A 24,783-nucleotide genomic window follows, 5' to 3' on the forward strand; every position below is an offset into this window, starting at 1 on the left:
CGGGTCCCCTCAATCATCTAAGATCGGGTTTCTGACTCCCCACATCACCTAAGTTAGACTTTCCCGTGCTCCCAACATTACCTAACGTACAGTTCCTTGGGACCACACAGTCCCCTAAGGCTGGGTTTCCTGAAACCCCACAATCACCTCAGGTAGACTTTAGGCCATGATCACCCACTATAGAACTTCTGAAGCCCACAACACCTAACGTAGAGTTTTCCAAGCCCCCACAATCACCTCAGGTGGAGTATCCTGGCCCCATAATCAACTCAGCTGGATTTTCCTTGGGCACCCACAATCACCTACACAGAATTTCCTCAGGTACCGTTATCGCGTAAGATATAGTTTCCTTAAGCCCCCAACACCTAGGTCAAGTTTCCAGGGCCTCATAATGCCCTAAAGGTGGATTTGATTAGGCCCCCGCCATTGCTTACACAGAATTTCCAGGCATCCAGATCACCTAGGTAGAGTTTCCTGGGCCCCCACCATCACCATAGCTAGATTTTCCTGAGGCCACAATCACCTCAAGTAATAAGCTGTCAACCCCACACAATTACTTAAAGAAGACTATCCTGGTCCCCCACAATCACTTAACACAGAATTTCCTGGCCCTCTGCCCCCCCATAGGGGAGAGTTTCTTGGGCACCAACAATCACCTAAGCTAGAGTTCTCTGGCCCTACAATCACCTAAGTGAGACCTTTCTTGGTACACCCCCCAATCAACTAAGGTAAATTCTCTGTGTCCCTCAATGGACTCAGGTAGGGTTCCTGGGCCACCACAATAACCTCAGTTAGAGTTACCCAAACTACCATGGTCACCTACGGTCGACTTTTCAGGGCCCACATAATCATGTACACTAGAGCTTCCTGGGCACCACAATCACGGTAGATTTTCTAGGGTCCCCACCGTCACCTAAGGTACAATTACCTTTGGCCAAACGCTCACCCAAGGTAGAATTTCCTTGGTCCACAATCACCGATCACCAGAACTAGAGTTTCCTAGGCCCACAGTCACTGAAGGTAAATATTCCTAGTCCCACCAAAATCACCTAAGGTAAGAGTCTCCTGAGCCCACAATCACCTAAGGTAACGTTTGCGGGGACCACTTCCACCCGAGGTAGATTTTCCTGGGCCCCCAATACCTAAGGGGGAGTTTCCTGAGCCCTCACTATCACCTCTGGTAGTTACCTGGCCCAATTGCCTAGCTAGAGATTCCTTTCAGTTAGACACTCCTAGGCTCACAGGCACCTAAGGTAGAGTTTTTAACCCACCACGTCCATCTCGGTAAAGTTTGGGCCACAGTCACCTACTTTAGAGTTTCCTGGGCTCCCACAATCCCCTAAGGCAGAATTTTCTGGACTCCCGACCATCAGTTCTAAGGCAGAAATTTGGGACCCCACAATGAACTAAAATAGATTTTCTGGAGTACCCACAAACACCTAAGCTAGAGTTTCCTGCCCCCCACCCCCGCCAAGGGAGAGTTCCTGGGACACAGCATCACTTAAGTCAGATTTTTTTCTAGCCCCTCAAAATCAACGAAGGTGGAGTTTCCTAGGTCCCCACCATCAATTATGGTATAGTTTGCTTGGATTACACTCACTTAGGTACCATCCCCCGGAGCGCACACTCACCTAAAGCCGTCTCTCCTGGGCCCACAGTCACCTAACTAAGAGTTTTGTGCCCACAATCACCTAAGGGAGAGACTTCTGGACACCACAGTCACTTATGGTAGAAGTTTCCGGGCCATCAAAGTCACTTAAGGTACACTTTCCTTGGTCCCCACAATGACATAAGCTACTACCTTTGCCTCCACAATCACCAAAGCTAAACTTTCCTGAGACCAAAACCACCGAACATACAGGCTCCTGGACCCCCCAAATCACCTAAGCTAGAGTCTCCAGGGTGCCACAGTCACCTCCACTAGGGTTTTCTCAGCCCCCACTATCACCTAAGGTAGCATTCCTGACCCCCCATAATCACCTAACATAGGGTATCACGAGCCCCCAAGAATCACATAAGCTAGGTTTCTGGGCCTCCTAAATGACGTAAAGTAAGATTTCCTGGGGCACCAAAATCACTCTTATACTTCCATGGCCCCCACGGGGAACTAAGGTACAATGTCCTGCTCCTATAATCCCCTAAGCTCGAGTTTCCTGGGCCCACAATAACGTAAGATAGTTTACTGGGTGGCCACAATCTCCTAAGCTCGAGTGTTCAACACCCCCAAATCACGAAAGGCAGCATTTCCTAGACATACAATCATCTAAGCAAGAGATTTATGGCCCACTACAATCACATAACGAACAGTATGGGGCCACTACTCTAGCGTTTCCTGGGTAGAATTTCTTGTAACAATCATCTAAGGTAGCCTTCCTGGACCCACACAGTCACATAAGGCAGAGTTTCAAGAGGCCACAATCACCTAAGATGGGTATTGCTGGGTTTACAATCACCTCAATAATTGGTTTTGGTCCCCACAATCACATAGGGAGGAATTTCGAGGCACCCAACAATGAATGAAGACAGGGCAAGCTAAGAAGCACAATCACCTGAGCTAGTGTTTCTTGGGCCCCCACAATCAGTTAAGAGTTTTCTGGGCTCCCAATCACCTAGAGTGTCCTGGGTGCCCAAAGTCGAATAAGGTACAATTTGATGCCCCACAAAATCAACTACGTTAAGGCTTCCCTGGTGGTGCAGTGGTTCAGAGTCCGCCTGCCGATGCAGGGAATGTGGGTTCGTGCCCCGGTCCGGGAGGATCCCACGCGGAGCGGAGCAGCTGGGCCCGTGAGCCATGGCCGCTGGGCCTGCGCATCCGGAGCCTGTGCTCCGCAACGGGAGAGGCCACAGCAGTGAGAGGCCCGCGGACCGCAAAGAAAAAAAGCAAAAAACACAAAAGAACACAGAAAATGAACTACCTTACACCCTCCTGGGCCCCACAATCCTGTAAGGTCGAGTGTCCTGGGCCCCAACAATGTCTAATGTCAAGATTCATGGATCCCAATATCACCTTTGGCTGAATAGATATATGTTCCCCTACAAACACCTAAGGTCGAGTCTCTGGGGGCCCCACTATCAGCGAAGTCAAGTTTCCAGCACCTCCACGAGCTCCAGAGCTCGAGCTTCCAGGGTCCCCAAAGTCACCAAGAAGGAGTTTTCCGGGCCTCCACAATCTCCTAGGGTCACGTTTCTTGGGCCACCATCGTCTCCTAAGGTAGAGTTTCCCAAGCTCATAAGCACCAGAGGTCAACTTTTGGGGGACCCCACAAACACATAAGATAGAGTTTCTCTGGCCAACAGTCTCCTCCATAGAGATTCCTGGAATCCCACAATCACCTAAGGTCCAATCTTCAGCGCCCCACAATCACCAAGGAAGAGTTTCCTGGGACCCCACTGCCACTTAAGTTTGAGTTTAGGGCCCCACAATCACTTAAGTTTGATTTTCCCAAGTGCCCACAATCACCTAAGGTATAGTTTCCTAGGTCACCGTCATCATATAAGGTAGATTTTCCCAGGCCCCCACTATCTTCTAAGGGTGCTTTCATGGACCCCCACCATCAGGTAAGGTAGTGTCCTCACAAACAACAGGGTAGAATTTCCTAGCCCTTCCATGATCCAATCAACTAAGGTAAACCATTCTGGGCCCCCACAATCACCTAAGGTTGTGTTTTCTGGGCCCACACAATCCCCAAAGGTAGAGATTCCTAGCCTCGCCACCACACACCACCCACCAACATCACCTAAGGCTGAGTTTCCAGGTGAGTTGGGACACATCACCTAAGGCTGATATTCATAGGGCCTTACAATCTCCTAAGGGGGACTTCCCTAAGCCCCCACAATCACCTAAGGCAAGTTTCCTGGGGGTCATCCTCAACTAAGGTAGACAATCCTGGCCCCCCACGACCGACTATGGTACATTATCGTGGCTCCCACCGTCACTTCAGGATGAGGTGATAGCCTAAGGGTGAACTACCTCTACCCCACATTCACATCGGGTAGAGATTCCTGAGCCCCCGTAATCACCTATGGTAGAGTTTCCTGGCCCCCTCAAACTTAACTAAGGCAGACATCCTGGCCTCCCACAATCACCTAAGATCCATATGCATGGTCCCCCACAAACACCTAAGGTAGAGTTTCCTGAGCCCTCACAATCACCTCACATAGACGTTCCCAAGGGCCCTGGGATCACCACCTAAGGTAGAACACCTCAGGTCCCCAGATACCTAAGGTTCAATAATCTGGGCCCCCACAATCAAATAAGGTCAAGTTTCGTGGGTCTCACAGTCACATAGAGTCGAGTTTCCTGGGCCACCTCCATCACCTAATGTCTAGTTTCCAGGGCCCCCACGGTCAACTAATAGGCAGAGGTCCCTGGCCCACAGTCAACTAATGCACAGTTTCCTGGGACCCCGCAACCACCTAAGGTAGTGTTTACGGGGCAACCACAGTCACTGACATAGAGGTTCCTGGCCTCACAATCACCTAAGCTAGTTCCCTGGGCCCCTAGAAGCAGTAAGGTATAGTTTCTTGGGCAGCCACAGTCATGCAAGCTAGGGTTCCCTGGCCCCCGTAATCACCTAAGGTCGTTTCATGGGCCTTCACAAACAACTAACCTAGAGTTTTCTGGGACCCCATAAGCACCTGAGGGGAGATTCCTGACCCCCTACAATGACCTAAGCTAGAGCATCCTGGGACCCAACATTCGCCTAAGGTAGAGTTTCCTGGACCCACAATCACCTAAGGTAGAGGTTTCTAGGCCCCTACGATCACCTAAGCCAGCGTTTCATGGGTCCCCAAATCTCCTAATGTCGAGTGTTCTGGGACCCCACGATCAGGTAAACTAGTGACTCCGAGGCCCCCAAATCAACTAAGATTATTTCCTGAGCCTCTACAAACACATACGGGAGAATGTCCTGCCACACCCACCCCCCATAATTACCTAAGGTACAGTTTCTTGGGCACCCGCAATCACCTAGGATTTGTTTCCTGGGCCTCCAAAATCCCCTAAGTTAGAGATAGGGGTCTCGCAAAATCACCTAATGGAGAGTTTTCTGGGCCCCCACAAACACACACTAGTTTCCTGGGCTCTGACAATCACCTAAGGTGTTATTTCCCGGGTCCCCTCAATCATCTAAGATCGGGTTTCTGACTCCCCACATCACCTAAGTTAGACTTTCCCGTGCTCCCAACATTACCTAACGTACAGTTCCTTGGGACCACACAGTCCCCTAAGGCTGGGTTTCCTGAAACCCCACAATCACCTCAGGTAGACTTTAGGCCATGATCACCCACTATAGAACTTCTGAAGCCCACAACACCTAACGTAGAGTTTTCCAAGCCCCCACAATCACCTCAGGTGGAGTATCCTGGCCCCATAATCAACTCAGCTGGATTTTCCTTGGGCACCCACAATCACCTACACAGAATTTCCTCAGGTACCGTTATCGCGTAAGATATAGTTTCCTTAAGCCCCCAACACCTAGGTCAAGTTTCCAGGGCCTCATAATGCCCTAAAGGTGGATTTGATTAGGCCCCCGCCATTGCTTACACAGAATTTCCAGGCATCCAGATCACCTAGGTAGAGTTTCCTGGGCCCCCACCATCACCATAGCTAGATTTTCCTGAGGCCACAATCACCTCAAGTAATAAGCTGTCAACCCCACACAATTACTTAAAGAAGACTATCCTGGTCCCCCACAATCACTTAACACAGAATTTCCTGGCCCTCTGCCCCCCCATAGGGGAGAGTTTCTTGGGCACCAACAATCACCTAAGCTAGAGTTCTCTGGCCCTACAATCACCTAAGTGAGACCTTTCTTGGTACACCCCCCAATCAACTAAGGTAAATTCTCTGTGTCCCTCAATGGACTCAGGTAGGGTTCCTGGGCCACCACAATAACCTCAGTTAGAGTTACCCAAACTACCATGGTCACCTACGGTCGACTTTTCAGGGCCCACATAAGCATGTACACTAGAGCTTCCTGGGCACCACAATCACGGTAGATTTTCTAGGGTCCCCACCGTCACCTAAGGTACAATTACCTTTGGCCAAACGCTCACCCAAGGTAGAATTTCCTTGGTCCACAATCACCGATCACCAGAACTAGAGTTTCCTAGGCCCACAGTCACTGAAGGTAAATATTCCTAGTCCCACCAAAATCACCTAAGGTAAGAGTCTCCTGAGCCCACAATCACCTAAGGTAACGTTTGCGGGGACCACTTCCACCCGAGGTAGATTTTCCTGGGCCCCCAATACCTAAGGGAGAGTTTCCTGGGCCCTCACTATCACCTCTGGTAGTTACCTGGCCCAATTGCCTAGCTAGAGATTCCTTTCAGTTAGACACTCCTAGGCTCACAGGCACCTAAGGTAGAGTTTTTAACCCACCACGTCCATCTCGGTAAAGTTTGGGCCACAGTCACCTACTTTAGAGTTTCCTGGGCTCCCACAATCCCCTAAGGCAGAATTTTCTGGACTCCCGACCATCAGTTCTAAGGCAGAAATTTGGGACCCCACAATGAACTAAAATAGATTTTCTGGAGTACCCACAAACACCTAAGCTAGAGTTTCCTGCCCCCCACCCCCGCCAAGGGAGAGTTCCTGGGACACAGCATCACTTAAGTCAGATTTTTTTCTAGCCCCTCAAAATCAACGAAGGTGGAGTTTCCTAGGTCCCCACCATCAATTATGGTATAGTTTGCTTGGATTACACTCACTTAGGTACCATCCCCCGGAGCGCACACTCACCTAAAGCCGTCTCTCCTGGGCCCACAGTCACCTAACTAAGAGTTTTGTGCCCACAATCACCTAAGGGAGAGACTTCTGGACACCACAGTCACTTATGGTAGAAGTTTCCGGGCCATCAAAGTCACTTAAGGTACACTTTCCTTGGTCCCCACAATGACATAAGCTACTACCTTTGCCTCCACAATCACCAAAGCTAAACTTTCCTGAGACCAAAACCACCGAACATACAGGCTCCTGGACCCCCCAAATCACCTAAGCTAGAGTCTCCAGGGTGCCACAGTCACCTCCACTAGGGTTTTCTCAGCCCCCACTATCACCTAAGGTAGCATTCCTGACCCCCCATAATCACCTAACATAGGGTATCACGAGCCCCCAAGAATCACATAAGCTAGGTTTCTGGGCCTCCTAAATGACGTAAAGTAAGATTTCCTGGGGCACCAAAATCACTCTTATACTTCCATGGCCCCCACGGGGAACTAAGGTACAATGTCCTGCTCCTATAATCCCCTAAGCTCGAGTTTCCTGGGCCCACAATAACGTAAGATAGTTTACTGGGTGGCCACAATCTCCTAAGCTCGAGTGTTCAACACCCCCAAATCACGAAAGGCAGCATTTCCTAGACATACAATCATCTAAGCAAGAGATTTATGGCCCACTACAATCACATAACGAACAGTATGGGGCCACTACTCTAGCGTTTCCTGGGTAGAATTTCTTGTAACAATCATCTAAGGTAGCCTTCCTGGACCCACACAGTCACATAAGGCAGAGTTTCAAGAGGCCACAATCACCTAAGATGGGTATTGCTGGGTTTACAATCACCTCAATAATTGGTTTTGGTCCCCACAATCACATAGGGAGGAATTTCGAGGCACCCAACAATGAATGAAGACAGGGCAAGCTAAGAAGCACAATCACCTGAGCTAGTGTTTCTTGGGCCCCCACAATCAGTTAAGAGTTTTCTGGGCTCCCAATCACCTAGAGTGTCCTGGGTGCCCAAAGTCGAATAAGGTACAATTTGATGCCCCACAAAATCAACTACGTTAAGGCTTCCCTGGTGGTGCAGTGGTTCAGAGTCCGCCTGCCGATGCAGGGAATGTGGGTTCGTGCCCCGGTCCGGGAGGATCCCACGCGGAGCGGAGCAGCTGGGCCCGTGAGCCATGGCCGCTGGGCCTGCGCATCCGGAGCCTGTGCTCCGCAACGGGAGAGGCCACAGCAGTGAGAGGCCCGCGGACCGCAAAGAAAAAAAGCAAAAAACACAAAAGAACACAGAAAATGAACTACCTTACACCCTCCTGGGCCCCACAATCCTGTAAGGTCGAGTGTCCTGGGCCCCAACAATGTCTAATGTCAAGATTCATGGATCCCAATATCACCTTTGGCTGAATAGATATATGTTCCCCTACAAACACCTAAGGTCGAGTCTCTGGGGGCCCCACTATCAGCGAAGTCAAGTTTCCAGCACCTCCACGAGCTCCAGAGCTCGAGCTTCCAGGGTCCCCAAAGTCACCAAGAAGGAGTTTTCCGGGCCTCCACAATCTCCTAGGGTCACGTTTCTTGGGCCACCATCGTCTCCTAAGGTAGAGTTTCCCAAGCTCATAATCACCAGAGGTCAACTTTTGGGGGACCCCACAAACACATAAGATAGAGTTTCTCTGGCCAACAGTCTCCTCCATAGAGATTCCTGGAATCCCACAATCACCTAACGTCCAATCTTCAGCGCCCCACAATCACCAAGGAAGAGTTTCCTGGGACCCCACTGCCACTTAAGTTTGAGTTTAGGGCCCCACAATCACTTAAGTTTGATTTTCCCAAGTGCCCACAATCACCTAAGGTATAGTTTCCTAGGTCACCGTCATCATATAAGGTAGATTTTCCCAGGCCCCCACTATCTTCTAAGGGTGCTTTCATGGACCCCCACCATCAGGTAAGGTAGTGTCCTCACAAACAACAGGGTAGAATTTCCTAGCCCTTCCATGATCCAATCAACTAAGGTAAACCATTCTGGGCCCCCACAATCACCTAAGGTTGTGTTTTCTGGGCCCACACAATCCCCAAAGGTAGAGATTCCTAGCCTCGCCACCACACACCACCCACCAACATCACCTAAGGCTGAGTTTCCAGGTGAGTTGGGACACATCACCTAAGGCTGATATTCATAGGGCCTTACAATCTCCTAAGGGGGACTTCCCTAAGCCCCCACAATCACCTAAGGCAAGTTTCCTGGGGGTCATCCTCAACTAAGGTAGACAATCCTGGCCCCCCACGACCGACTATGGTACATTATCGTGGCTCCCACCGTCACTTCAGGATGAGGTGATAGCCTAAGGGTGAACTACCTCTACCCCACATTCACATCGGGTAGAGATTCCTGAGCCCCCGTAATCACCCATGGTAGAGTTTCCTGGCCCCCTCAAACTTAACTAAGGCAGACCTCCTGGCCTCCCACAATCACCTAAGATCCATATGCATGGTCCCCCACAAACACCTAAGGTAGAGTTTCCTGAGCCCTCACAATCACCTCACATAGACGTTCCCAAGGGCCCTGGGATCACCACCTAAGGTAGAACACCTCAGGTCCCCAGATACCTAAGGTTCAATAAGCTGGGCCCCCACAATCAAATAAGGTCAAGTTTCGTGGGTCTCACAGTCACATAGAGTCGAGTTTCCTGGGCCACCTCCATCACCTAATGTCTAGTTTCCAGGGCCCCCACGGTCAACTAATAGGCAGAGGTCCCTGGCCCACAGTCAACTAATGCACAGTTTCCTGGGACCCCGCAACCACCTAAGGTAGTGTTTACGGGGCAACCACAGTCACTGACATAGAGGTTCCTGGCCTCACAATCACCTAAGCTAGTTCCCTGGGCCCCTAGAAGCAGTAAGGTATAGTTTCTTGGGCAGCCACAGTCATGCAAGCTAGGGTTCCCTGGCCCCCGTAATCACCTAAGGTCGTTTCATGGGCCTTCACAAACAACTAACCTAGAGTTTTCTGGGACCCCATAAGCACCTGAGGGGAGATTCCTGACCCCCTACAATGACCTAAGCTAGAGCATCCTGGGACCCAACATTCGCCTAAGGTAGAGTTTCCTGGACCCACAATCACCTAAGGTAGAGGTTTCTAGGCCCCTACGATCACCTAAGCCAGCGTTTCATGGGTCCCCAAATCTCCTAATGTCGAGTGTTCTGGGACCCCACGATCAGGTAAACTAGTGACTCCGAGGCCCCCAAATCAACTAAGATTATTTCCTGAGCCTCTACAAACACATACGGGAGAATGTCCTGCCACACCCACCCCCCATAATTACCTAAGGTACAGTTTCTTGGGCACCCGCAATCACCTAGGATTTGTTTCCTGGGCCTCCAAAATCCCCTAAGTTAGAGATAGGGGTCTCGCAAAATCACCTAATGGAGAGTTTTCTGGGCCCCCACAAACACACACTAGTTTCCTGGGCTCTGACAATCACCTAAGGTTTTATTTCCCGGGTCCCCTCAATCATCTAAGATCGGGTTTCTGACTCCCCACATCACCTAAGTTAGACTTTCCCGTGCTCCCAACATTACCTAACGTACAGTTCCTTGGGACCACACAGTCCCCTAAGGCTGGGTTTCCTGAAACCCCACAATCACCTCAGGTAGACTTTAGGCCATGGTCACCCACTATAGAACTTCTGAAGCCCACAACACCTAACGTAGAGTTTTCCAAGCCCCCACAATCACCTCAGGTGGAGTATCCTGGCCCCATAATCAACTCAGCTGGATTTTCCTTGGGCACCCACAATCACCTACACAGAATTTCCTCAGGTACCGTTATCGCGTAAGATATAGTTTCCTTAAGCCCCCAACACCTAGGTCAAGTTTCCAGGGCCTCATAATGCCCTAAAGGTGGATTTGATTAGGCCCCCGCCATTGCTTACACAGAATTTCCAGGCATCCAGATCACCTAGGTAGAGTTTCCTGGGCCCCCACCATCACCATAGCTAGATTTTCCTGAGGCCACAATCACCTCAAGTAATAAGCTGTCAACCCCACACAATTACTTAAAGAAGACTATCCTGGTCCCCCACAATCACTTAACACAGAATTTCCTGGCCCTCTGCCCCCCCATAGGGGAGAGTTTCTTGGGCACCAACAATCACCTAAGCTAGAGTTCTCTGGCCCTACAATCACCTAAGTGAGACCTTTCTTGGTACACCCCCCAATCAACTAAGGTAAATTCTCTGTGTCCCTCAATGGACTCAGGTAGGGTTCCTGGGCCACCACAATAACCTCAGTTAGAGTTACCCAAACTACCATGGTCACCTACGGTCGACTTTTCAGGGCCCACATAATCATGTACACTAGAGCTTCCTGGGCACCACAATCACGGTAGATTTTCTAGGGTCCCCACCGTCACCTAAGGTACAATTACCTTTGGCCAAACGCTCACCCAAGGTAGAATTTCCTTGGTCCACAATCACCGATCACCAGAACTAGAGTTTCCTAGGCCCACAGTCACTGAAGGTAAATATTCCTAGTCCCACCAAAATCACCTAAGGTAAGAGTCTCCTGAGCCCACAATCACCTAAGGTAACGTTTGCGGGGACCACTTCCACCCGAGGTAGATTTTCCTGGGCCCCCAATACCTAAGGGGGAGTTTCCTGAGCCCTCACTATCACCTCTGGTAGTTACCTGGCCCAATTGCCTAGCTAGAGATTCCTTTCAGTTAGACACTCCTAGGCTCACAGGCACCTAAGGTAGAGTTTTTAACCCACCACGTCCATCTCGGTAAAGTTTGGGCCACAGTCACCTACTTTAGAGTTTCCTGGGCTCCCACAATCCCCTAAGGCAGAATTTTCTGGACTCCCGACCATCAGTTCTAAGGCAGAAATTTGGGACCCCACAATGAACTAAAATAGATTTTCTGGAGTACCCACAAACACCTAAGCTAGAGTTTCCTGCCCCCCACCCCCGCCAAGGGAGAGTTCCTGGGACACAGCATCACTTAAGTCAGATTTTTTTCTAGCCCCTCAAAATCAACGAAGGTGGAGTTTCCTAGGTCCCCACCATCAATTATGGTATAGTTTGCTTGGATTACACTCACTTAGGTACCATCCCCTGGAGCGCACACTCACCTAAAGCCGTCTCTCCTGGGCCCACAGTCACCTAACTAAGAGTTTTGTGCCCACAGTCACCTAAGGGAGAGACTTCTGGACACCACAGTCACTTATGGTAGAAGTTTCCGGGCCATCAAAGTCACTTAAGGTACACTTTCCTTGGTCCCCACAATGACATAAGCTACTACCTTTGCCTCCACAATCACCAAAGCTAAACTTTCCTGAGACCAAAACCACCGAACATACAGGCTCCTGGACCCCCCAAATCACCTAAGCTAGAGTCTCCAGGGTGCCACAGTCACCTCCACTAGGGTTTTCTCAGCCCCCACTATCACCTAAGGTAGAATTCCTGACCCCCCATAATCACCTAACATAGGGTATCACGAGCCCCCAAGAATCACATAAGCTAGGTTTCTGGGCCTCCTAAATGACGTAAAGTAAGATTTCCTGGGGCACCAAAATCACTCTTATACTTCCATGGCCCCCACGGGGAACTAAGGTACAATGTCCTGCTCCTATAATCCCCTAAGCTCGAGTTTCCTGGGCCCACAATAACGTAAGATAGTTTACTGGGTGGCCACAATCTCCTAAGCTCGAGTGTTCAACACCCCCAAATCACGAAAGGCAGCATTTCCTAGACATACAATCATCTAAGCAAGAGATTTATGGCCCACTACAATCACATAACGAACAGTATGGGGCCACTACTCTAGCGTTTCCTGGGTAGAATTTCTTGTAACAATCATCTAAGGTAGCCTTCCTGGACCCACACAGTCACATAAGGCAGAGTTTCAAGAGGCCACAATCACCTAAGATGGGTATTGCTGGGTTTACAATCACCTCAATAATTGGTTTTGGTCCCCACAATCACATAGGGAGGAATTTCGAGGCACCCAACAATGAATGAAGACAGGGCAAGCTAAGAAGCACAATCACCTGAGCTAGTGTTTCTTGGGCCCCCACAATCAGTTAAGAGTTTTCTGGGCTCCCAATCACCTAGAGTGTCCTGGGTGCCCAAAGTCGAATAAGGTACAATTTGATGCCCCACAAAATCAACTACGTTAAGGCTTCCCTGGTGGTGCAGTGGTTCAGAGTCCGCCTGCCGATGCAGGGAATGTGGGTTCGTGCCCCGGTCCGGGAGGATCCCACGCGGAGCGGAGCAGCTGGGCCCGTGAGCCATGGCCGCTGGGCCTGCGCATCCGGAGCCTGTGCTCCGCAACGGGAGAGGCCACAGCAGTGAGAGGCCCGCGGACCGCAAAGAAAAAAAGCAAAAAACACAAAAGAACACAGAAAATGAACTACCTTACACCCTCCTGGGCCCCACAATCCTGTAAGGTCGAGTGTCCTGGGCCCCAACAATGTCTAATGTCAAGATTCATGGATCCCAATATCACCTTTGGCTGAATAGATATATGTTCCCCTACAAACACCTAAGGTCGAGTCTCTGGGGGCCCCACTATCAGCGAAGTCAAGTTTCCAGCACCTCCACGAGCTCCAGAGCTCGAGCTTCCAGGGTCCCCAAAGTCACCAAGAAGGAGTTTTCCGGGCCTCCACAATCTCCTAGGGTCACGTTTCTTGGGCCACCATCGTCTCCTAAGGTAGAGTTTCCCAAGCTCATAATCACCAGAGGTCAACTTTTGGGGGACCCCACAAACACATAAGATAGAGTTTCTCTGGCCAACAGTCTCCTCCATAGAGATTCCTGGAATCCCACAATCACCTAAGGTCCAATCTTCAGCGCCCCACAATCACCAAGGAAGAGTTTCCTGGGACCCCACTGCCACTTAAGTTTGAGTTTAGGGCCCCACAATCACTTAAGTTTGATTTTCCCAAGTGCCCACAATCACCTAAGGTATAGTTTCCTAGGTCACCGTCATCATATAAGGTAGATTTTCCCAGGCCCCCACTATCTTCTAAGGGTGCTTTCATGGACCCCCACCATCAGGTAAGGTAGTGTCCTCACAAACAACAGGGTAGAATTTCCTAGCCCTTCCATGATCCAATCAACTAAGGTAAACCATTCTGGGCCCCCACAATCACCTAAGGTTGTGTTTTCTGGGCCCACACAATCCCCAAAGGTAGAGATTCCTAGCCTCGCCACCACACACCACCCACCAACATCACCTAAGGCTGAGTTTCCAGGTGAGTTGGGACACATCACCTAAGGCTGATATTCATAGGGCCTTACAATCTCCTAAGGGGGACTTCCCTAAGCCCCCACAATCACCTAAGGCAAGTTTCCTGGGGGTCATCCTCAACTAAGGTAGACAATCCTGGCCCCCCACGACCGACTATGGTACATTATCGTGGCTCCCACCGTCACTTCAGGATGAGGTGATAGCCTAAGGGTGAACTACCTCTACCCCACATTCACATCGGGTAGAGATTCCTGAGCCCCCGTAATCACCTATGGTAGAGTTTCCTGGCCCCCTCAAACTTAACTAAGGCAGACATCCTGGCCTCCCACAATCACCTAAGATCCATATGCATGGTCCCCCACAAACACCTAAGGTAGAGTTTCCTGAGCCCTCACAATCACCTCACATAGACGTTCCCAAGGGCCCTGGGATCACCACCTAAGGTAGAACACCTCAGGTCCCCAGATACCTAAGGTTCAATAATCTGGGCCCCCACAATCAAATAAGGTCAAGTTTCGTGGGTCTCACAGTCACATAGAGTCGAGTTTCCTGGGCCACCTCCATCACCTAATGTCTAGTTTCCAGGGCCCCCACGGTCAACTAATAGGCAGAGGTCCCTGGCCCACAGTCAACTAATGCAGTTTCCTGGGACCCCGCAACCACCTAAGGTAGTGTTTACGGGGCAACCACAGTCACTGACATAGAGGTTCCTGGCCTCACAATCACCTAAGCTAGTTCCCTGGGCCCCTAGAAGCAGTAAGGTATAGTTTCTTGGGCAGCCACAGTCATGCAAGCTAGGGTTCCCTGGCTCCCGTAATCACCTAAGGTCGTTTCATGGGCCTTCACAAACAACTAACCTAGAGTTTTCTGGGACCCCATAAGCACCTGAGGGGAGATTCCTGACCCCCTACAATGACCTAAGCTAGAGCATCCTGGGACCCAACATTCGCCTAAGGTAGAGTTTCCTGGACCCACAATCACCTAAGGTAGAGGTTTCTAGGCCCCTACGATCACCTAAGCCAGCGTTTCATGGGTCCCCAAATCTCCTAATGTCGAGTGTTCTGGGACCCCACGATCAGGTAAACTAGTGACTCCGAGGCCCCCAAATCAACTAAGATTATTTCCTGAGCCTCTACAAACACATACGGGAGAATGTCCTGCCACACCCACCCCCGATAATTACCTAAGGTACAGTTTCTTGGGCACCCGCAATCACCTAGGATTTGTTTCCTGGGCCTCCAAAATCCCCTAAGTTAGAGATAGGGGTCTCGCAAAATCACCTAATGGAGAGTTTTCTGGGCCCCCACAAACACACACTAGTTTCCTGGGCTCTGACAATCACCTAAGGTGTTATTTCCCGGGTCCCCTCAATCATCTAAGATCGGGTTTCTGACTCCCCACATCACCTAAGTTAGACTTTCCCGTGCTCCCAACATTACCTAACATACAGTTCCTTGGGACCACACAGTCCCCTAAGGCTGGGTTTCCTGAAACCCCACAATCACCTCAGGTAGACTTTAGGCCATGATCACCCACTATAGAACTTCTGAAGCCCACAACACCTAACGTAGAGTTTTCCAAGCCCCCGCAATCACCTCAGGTGGAGTATCCTGGCCCCATAATCAACTCAGCTGGATTTTCCTTGGGCACCCACAATCACCTACATAGAATTTCCTCAGGTACCGTTATGGCGTAAGATATAGTTTCCTTAAGCCCCCAACACCTAGGTCAAGTTTCCAGGGCCTCATAATGCCCTAAAGGTGGATTTGATTAGGCCCCCGCCATTGCTTACACAGAATTTCCAGGCATCCAGATCACCTAGGTAGAGTTTCCTGGGCCCCCACCATCACCATAGCTAGATTTTCCTGAGGCCACAATCACCTCAAGTAATAAGCTGTCAACCCCACACAATTACTTAAAGAAGACTATCCTGGTCCCCCACAATCACTTAACACAGAATTTCCTGGCCCTCTGCCCCCCCATAGGGGAGAGTTTCTTGGGCACCAACAATCACCTAAGCTAGAGTTCTCTGGCCCTACAATCACCTAAGTGAGACCTTTCTTGGTACACCCCCCAGTCAACTAAGGTAAATTCTCTGTGTCCCTCAATGGACTCAGGTAGGGTTCCTGGGCCACCACAATAACCTCAGTTAGAGTTACCCAAACTACCATGGTCACCTACGGTCGACTTTTCAGGGCCCACATAATCACATACACTAGAGCTTCCTGGGCACCACAATCACGGTAGATTTTCTAGGGTCCCCACCGTCACCTAAGGTACAATTACCTTTGGCCAAACGCTCACCCAAGGTAGAATTTCCTTGGTCCACAATCACCGATCACCAGAACTAGAGTTTCCTAGGCCCACAGTCACTGAAGGTAAATATTCCTAGTCCCACCAAAATCACCTAAGGTAAGAGTCTCCTGAGCCCACAATCACCTAAGGTAACATTTGCGGGGACCACTTCCACCCGAGGTAGATTTTCCTGGGCCCCCAATACCTAAGGGGGAGTTTCCTGGGCCCTCACTATCACCTTTGGTAGTTACCTGGCCCAATTGCCTAGCTAGAGATTCCTTTCAGTTAGACACTCCTAGGCTCACAGGCACCTAAGGTAGAGTTTTTAACCCACCACGTCCATCTCGGTAAAGTTTGGGCCACAGTCACCTACTTTAGAGTTTCCTGGGCTCCCACAATCCCCTAAGGCAGAATTTTCTGGACTCCCGACCATCAGTTTTTAGGCAGAAATTTGGGACCCCACAATGAACTAAAATAGATTTTCTGGAGTACCCACAAACACCTAAGCTAGAGTTTCCTGCCCCCCACCCCCGCCAAGGGAGAGTTCCTGGGACACAGCATCACTTAAGTCAGATTTTTTTCTAGCCCCTCAAAATCAACGAAGGTGGAGTTTCCTAGGTCCCCACCATCAATTATGGTATAGTTTGCTTGGATTACACTCACTTAGGTACCATCCCCTGGAGTGCACACTCACCTAAACCCGTCACTCCTGGGCCCACAGTCACCTAACTAAGAGTTTTGTGCCCACAGTCACCTAAGGGAGAGACTTCTGGACACCACAGTCACTTATGGTAGAAGTTTCCGGGCCATCAAAGTCACTTAAGGTACACTTTCCTTGGTCCCCACAATGACATAAGCTACTACCTTTGCCTCCACAATCACCAAAGCTAAACTTTCCTGAGACCAAAACCACCGAACATACAGGCTCCTGGACCCCCCAAATCACCTAAGCTAGAGTCTCCAGGGTGCCACAGTCACCTCCACTAGGGTTTTCTCAGCCCCCACTATCACCTAAGGTAGAATTCCTGACCCCCCATAATCACCTAACATAGGGTATCACGAGCCCCCAAGAATCACATAAGCTAGGTTTCTGGGCCTCCTAAATGACGTAAAGTAAGATTTCCTGGGGCACCAAAATCACTCTTATACTTCCATGGCCCCCACGGGGAACTAAGGTACAATGTCCTGCTCCTATAATCCCCTAAGCTCGAGTTTCCTGGGCCCACAATAACGTAAGATAGTTTACTGGGTGGCCACAATCTCCTAAGCTCGAGTGTTCAACACCCCCAAATCACGAAAGGCAGCATTTCCTAGACATACAATCATCTAAGCAAGAGATTTATGGCCCACTACAATCACATAACGAACAGTATGGGGCCACTACTCTAGCGTTTCCTGGGTAGAATTTCTTGTAACAATCATCTAAGGTAGCCTTCCTGGACCCACACAGTCACATAAGGCAGAGTTTCAAGAGGCCACAATCACCTAAGATGGGTATTGCTGGGTTTACAATCACCTCAATAATTGGTTTTGGTCCCCACAATCACATAGGGAGGAATTTCGAGGCACCCAACAATGAATGAAGACAGGGCAAGCTAAGAAGCACAATCACCTGAGCTAGTGTTTCTTGGGCCCCCACAATCAGTTAAGAGTTTTCTGGGCTCCCAATCACCTAGAGTGTCCTGGGTGCCCAAAGTCGAATAAGGTACAATTTGATGCCCCACAAAATCAACTACGTTAAGGCTTCCCTGGTGGTGCAGTGGTTCAGAGTCCGCCTGCCGATGCAGGGAATGTGGGTTCGTGCCCCGGTCCGGGAGGATCCCACGCGGAGCGGAGCAGCTGGGCCCGTGAGCCATGGCCGCTGGGCCTGCGCATCCGGAGCCTGTGCTCCGCAACGGGAGAGGCCACAGCAGTGAGAGGCCCGCGGACCGCAAAGAAAAAAAGCAAAAAACACAAAAGAACACAGAAAATGAACTACCTTACACCCTCCTGGGCCCCACAATCCTGTAAGGTCGAGTGTCCTGGGCCCCAACAATGTCTAATGTCAAGATTCATGGATCCCAATATCACCTTTGGCTGAATAGATATATGTTCCCCTACAAACACCTAAGGTCGAGTCTCTGGGGGCCCCACTATCAGCGAAGTCAAGTTTCCAGCACCTCCACGAGCTCCAGAGCTCGAGCTTCCAGGGTCCCCAAAGTCACCAAGAAGGAGTTTTCCGGGCCTCCACAATCTCCTAGGGTCACGTTTCTTGGGCCACCATCGTCTCCTAAGGTAGAGTTTCCCAAGCTCATAATCACCAGAGGTCAACTTTTGGGGGACCCCACAAACACATAAGATAGAGTTTCTCTGGCCAACAGTCTCCTCCATAGAGATTCCTGGAATCCCACAATCACCTAAGGTCCAATCTTCAGCGCCCCACAATCACCAAGGAAGAGTTTCCTGGGACCCCACTGCCACTTAAGTTTGAGTTTAGGGCCCCACAATCACTTAAGTTTGATTTTCCCAAGTGCCCACAATCACCTAAGGTATAGTTTCCTAGGTCACCGTCATCATATAAGGTAGATTTTCCCAGGCCCCCACTATCTTCTAAGGGTGCTTTCATGGACCCCCACCATCAGGTAAGGTAGTGTCCTCACAAACAACAGGGTAGAATTTCCTAGCCCTTCCATGATCCAATCAACTAAGGTAAACCATTCTGGGCCCCCACAATCACCTAAGGTTGTGTTTTCTGGGCCCACACAATCCCCAAAGGTAGAGATTCCTAGCCTCGCCACCACACACCACCCACCAACATCACCTAAGGCTGAGTTTCCAGGTGAGTTGGGACACATCACCTAAGGCTGATATTCATAGGGCCTTACAATCTCCTAAGGGGGACTTCCCTAAGCCCCCACAATCACCTAAGGCAAGTTTCCTGGGGGTCATCCTCAACTAAGGTAGACAATCCTGGCCCCCCACGACCGACTATGGTACATTATCGTGGCTCCCACCGTCACTTCAGGATGAGGTGATAGCCTAAGGGTGAACTACCTCTACCCCACATTCACATCGGGTAGAGATTCCTGAGCCCCCGTAATCACCTATGGTAGAGTTTCCTGGCCCCCTCAAACTTAACTAAGGCAGACATCCTGGCCTCCCACAATCACCTAAGATCCATATGCATGGTCCCCCACAAACGCCTAAGGTAGAGTTTCCTGAGCCCTCACAATCACCTCACATAGACGTTCCCAAGGGCCCTGGGATCACCACCTAAGGTAGAACACCTCAGGTCCCCAGATACCTAAGGTTCAATAATCTGGGCCCCCACAATCAAATAAGGTCAAGTTTCGTGGGTCTCACAGTCACATAGAGTCGAGTTTCCTGGGCCACCTCCATCACCTAATGTCTAGTTTCCAGGGCCCCCACGGTCAACTAATAGGCAGAGGTCCCTGGCCCACAGTCAACTAATGCACAGTTTCCTGGGACCCCGCAACCACCTAAGGTAGTGTTTACGGGGCAACCACAGTCACTGACATAGAGGTTCCTGGCCTCACAATCACCTAAGCTAGTTCCCTGGGCCCCTAGAAGCAGTAAGGTATAGTTTCTTGGGCAGCCACAGTCATGCAAGCTAGGGTTCCCTGGCCCCCGTAATCACCTAAGGTCGTTTCATGGGCCTTCACAAACAACTAACCTAGAGTTTTCTGGGACCCCATAAGCACCTGAGGGGAGATTCCTGACCCCCTACAATGACCTAAGCTAGAGCATCCTGGGACCCAACATTCGCCTAAGGTAGAGTTTCCTGGACCCACAATCACCTAAGGTAGAGGTTTCTAGGCCCCTACGATCACCTAAGCCAGCGTTTCATGGGTCCCCAAATCTCCTAATGTCGAGTGTTCTGGGACCCCACGATCAGGTAAACTAGTGACTCCGAGGCCCCCAAATCAACTAAGATTATTTCCTGAGCCTCTACAAACACATACGGGAGAATGTCCTGCCACACCCACCCCCCATAATTACCTAAGGTACAGTTTCTTGGGCACCCGCAATCACCTAGGATTTGTTTCCTGGGCCTCCAAAATCCCCTAAGTTAGAGATAGGGGTCTCGCAAAATCACCTAATGGAGAGTTTTCTGGGCCCCCACAAACACACACTAGTTTCCTGGGCTCTGACAATCACCTAAGGTTTTATTTCCCGGGTCCCCTCAATCATCTAAGATCGGGTTTCTGACTCCCCACATCACCTAAGTTAGACTTTCCCGTGCTCCCAACATTACCTAACATACAGTTCCTTGGGACCACACAGTCCCCTAAGGCTGGGTTTCCTGAAACCCCACAATCACCTCAGGTAGACTTTAGGCCATGATCACCCACTATAGAACTTCTGAAGCCCACAACACCTAACGTAGAGTTTTCCAAGCCCCCGCAATCACCTCAGGTGGAGTATCCTGGCCCCATAATCAACTCAGCTGGATTTTCCTTGGGCACCCACAATCACCTACATAGAATTTCCTCAGGTACCGTTATCGCGTAAGATATAGTTTCCTTAAGCCCCCAACACCTAGGTCAAGTTTCCAGGGCCTCATAATGCCCTAAAGGTGGATTTCATTAGGCCCCCGCCATTGCTTACACAGAATTTCCAGGCATCCAGATCACCTAGGTAGAGTTTCCTGGGCCCCCACCATCACCATAGCTAGATTTTCCTGAGGCCACAATCACCTCAAGTAATAAGCTGTCAACCCCACACAATTACTTAAAGAAGACTATCCTGGTCCCCCACAATCACTTAACACAGAATTTCCTGGCCCTCTGCCCCCCCATAGGGGAGAGTTTCTTGGGCACCAACAATCACCTAAGCTAGAGTTCTCTGGCCCTACAATCACCTAAGTGAGACCTTTCTTGGTACACCCCCCAATCAACTAAGGTAAATTCTCTGTGTCCCTCAATGGACTCAGGTAGGGTTCCTGGGCCACCACAATAACCTCAGTTAGAGTTACCCAAACTACCATGGTCACCTACGGTCGACTTTTCAGGGCCCACATAATCACGTACACTAGAGCTTCCTGGGCACCACAATCACGGTAGATTTTCTAGGGTCCCCACCGTCACCTAAGGTACAATTACCTTTGGCCAAACGCTCACCCAAGGTAGAATTTCCTTGGTCCACAATCACCGATCACCAGAACTAGAGTTTCCTAGGCCCACAGTCACTGAAGGTAAATATTCCTAGTCCCACCAAAATCACCTAAGGTAAGAGTCTCCTGAGCCCACAATCACCTAAGGTAACATTTGCGGGGACCACTTCCACCCGAGGTAGATTTTCCTGGGCCCCCAATACCTAAGGGGGAGTTTCCTGGGCCCTCACTATCACCTTTGGTAGTTACCTGGCCCAATTGCCTAGCTAGAGATTCCTTTCAGTTAGACACTCCTAGGCTCACAGGCACCTAAGGTAGAGTTTTTAACCCACCACGTCCATCTCGGTAAAGTTTGGGCCACAGTCACCTACTTTAGAGTTTCCTGGGCTCCCACAATCCCCTAAGGCAGAATTTTCTGGACTCCCGACCATCAGTTCTAAGGCAGAAATTTGGGACCCCACAATGAACTAAAATAGATTTTCTGGAGTACCCACAAACACCTAAGCTAGAGTTTCCTGCCCCCCACCCCCGCCAAGGGAGAGTTCCTGGGACACAGCATCACTTAAGTCAGATTTTTTTCTAGCCCCTCTAAATCAACGAAGGTGGAGTTTCCTAGGTCCCCACCATCAATTATGGTATAGTTTGCTTGGATTACACTCACTTAGGTACCATCCCCTGGAGCGCACACTCACCTAAAGCCGTCTCTCCTGGGCCCACAGTCACCTAACTAAGAGTTTTGTGCCCACAGTCACCTAAGGGAGAGACTTCTGGACACCACAGTCACTTATGGTAGAAGTTTCCGGGCCATCAAAGTCACTTAAGGTACACTTTCCTTGGTCCCCACAATGACATAAGCTACTACCTTTGCCTCCACAATCACCAAAGCTAAACTTTCCTGAGACCAAAACCACCGAACATACAGGCTCCTGGACCCCCCAAATCACCTAAGCTAGAGTCTCCAGGGTGCCACAGTCACCTCCACTAGGGTTTTCTCAGCCCCCACTATCACCTAAGGTAGAATTCCTGACCCCCCATAATCACCTAACATAGGGTATCACGAGCCCCCAAGAATCACATAAGCTAGGTTTCTGGGCCTCCTAAATGACGTAAAGTAAGATTTCCTGGGGCACCAAAATCACTCTTATACTTCCATGGCCCCCACGGGGAACTAAGGTACAATGTCCTGCTCCTATAATCCCCTAAGCTCGAGTTTCCTGGGCCCACAATAACGTAAGATAGTTTACTGGGTGGCCACAATCTCCTAAGCTCGAGTGTTCAACACCCCCAAATCACGAAAGGCAGCATTTCCTAGACATACAATCATCTAAGCAAGAGATTTATGGCCCACTACAATCACATAACGAACAGTATGGGGCCACTACTCTAGCGTTTCCTGGGTAGAATTTCTTGTAACAATCATCTAAGGTAGCCTTCCTGGACCCACACAGTCACATAAGGCAGAGTTTCAAGAGGCCACAATCACCTAAGATGGGTATTGCTGGGTTTACAATCACCTCAATAATTGGTTTTGGTCCCCACAATCACATAGGGAGGAATTTCGAGGCACCCAACAATGAATGAAGACAGGGCAAGCTAAGAAGCACAATCACCTGAGCTAGTGTTTCTTGGGCCCCCACAATCAGTTAAGAGTTTTCTGGGCTCCCAATCACCTAGAGTGTCCTGGGTGCCCAAAGTCGAATAAGGTACAATTTGATGCCCCACAAAATCAACTACGTTAAGGCTTCCCTGGTGGTGCAGTGGTTCAGAGTCCGCCTGCCGATGCAGGGAATGTGGGTTCGTGCCCCGGTCCGGGAGGATCCCACGCGGAGCGGAGCAGCTGGGCCCGTGAGCCATGGCCGCTGGGCCTGCGCATCCGGAGCCTGTGCTCCGCAACGGGAGAGGCCACAGCAGTGAGAGGCCCGCGGACCGCAAAGAAAAAAAGCAAAAAACACAAAAGAACACAGAAAATGAACTACCTTACACCCTCCTGGGCCCCACAATCCTGTAAGGTCGAGTGTCCTGGGCCCCAACAATGTCTAATGTCAAGATTCATGGATCCCAATATCACCTTTGGCTGAATAGATATATGTTCCCCTACAAACACCTAAGGTCGAGTCTCTGGGGGCCCCACTATCAGCGAAGTCAAGTTTCCAGCACCTCCACGAGCTCCAGAGCTCGAGCTTCCAGGGTCCCCAAAGTCACCAAGAAGGAGTTTTCCGGGCCTCCACAATCTCCTAGGGTCACGTTTCTTGGGCCACCATCGTCTCCTAAGGTAGAGTTTCCCAAGCTCATAATCACCAGAGGTCAACTTTTGGGGGACCCCACAAACACATAAGATAGAGTTTCTCTGGCCAACAGTCTCCTCCATAGAGATTCCTGGAATCCCACAATCACCTAAGGTCCAATCTTCAGCGCCCCACAATCACCAAGGAAGAGTTTCCTGGGACCCCACTGCCACTTAAGTTTGAGTTTAGGGCCCCACAATCACTTAAGTTTGATTTTCCCAAGTGCCCACAATCACCTAAGGTATAGTTTCCTAGGTCACCGTCATCATATAAGGTAGATTTTCCCAGGCCCCCACTATCTTCTAAGGGTGATTTCATGGACCCCCACCATCAGGTAAGGTAGTGTCCTCACAAACAACAGGGTAGAATTTCCTAGCCCTTCCATGATCCAATCAACTAAGGTAAACCATTCTGGGCCCCCACAATCACCTAAGGTTGTGTTTTCTGGGCCCACACAATCCCCAAAGGTAGAGATTCCTAGCCTCGCCACCACACACCACCCACCAACATCACCTAAGGCTGAGTTTCCAGGTGAGTTGGGACACATCACCTAAGGCTGATATTCATAGGGCCTTACAATCTCCTAAGGGGGACTTCCCTAAGCCCCCACAATCACCTAAGGCAAGTTTCCTGGGGGTCATCCTCAACTAAGGTAGACAATCCTGGCCCCCCACGACCGACTATGGTACATTATCGTGGCTCCCACCGTCACTTCAGGATGAGGTGATAGCCTAAGGGTGAACTACCTCTACCCCACATTCACATCGGGTAGAGATTCCTGAGCCCCCGTAATCACCTATGGTAGAGTTTCCTGGCCCCCTCAAACTTAACTAAGGCAGACATCCTGGCCTCCCACAATCACCTAAGATCCATATGCATGGTCCCCCACAAACACCTAAGGTAGAGTTTCCTGAGCCCTCACAATCACCTCACATAGACGTTCCCAAGGGCCCTGGGATCACCACCTAAGGTAGAACACCTCAGGTCCCCAGATACCTAAGGTTCAATAATCTGGGCCCCCACAATCAAATAAGGTCAAGTTTCGTGGGTCTCACAGTCACATAGAGTCGAGTTTCCTGGGCCACCTCCATCACCTAATGTCTAGTTTCCAGGGCCC

This window comes from Mesoplodon densirostris, chromosome 4, assembly GCF_025265405.1.
Source record: "Mesoplodon densirostris isolate mMesDen1 chromosome 4, mMesDen1 primary haplotype, whole genome shotgun sequence".
NCBI classification, from domain to species: Eukaryota; Metazoa; Chordata; class Mammalia; order Artiodactyla; family Ziphiidae; genus Mesoplodon; species Mesoplodon densirostris.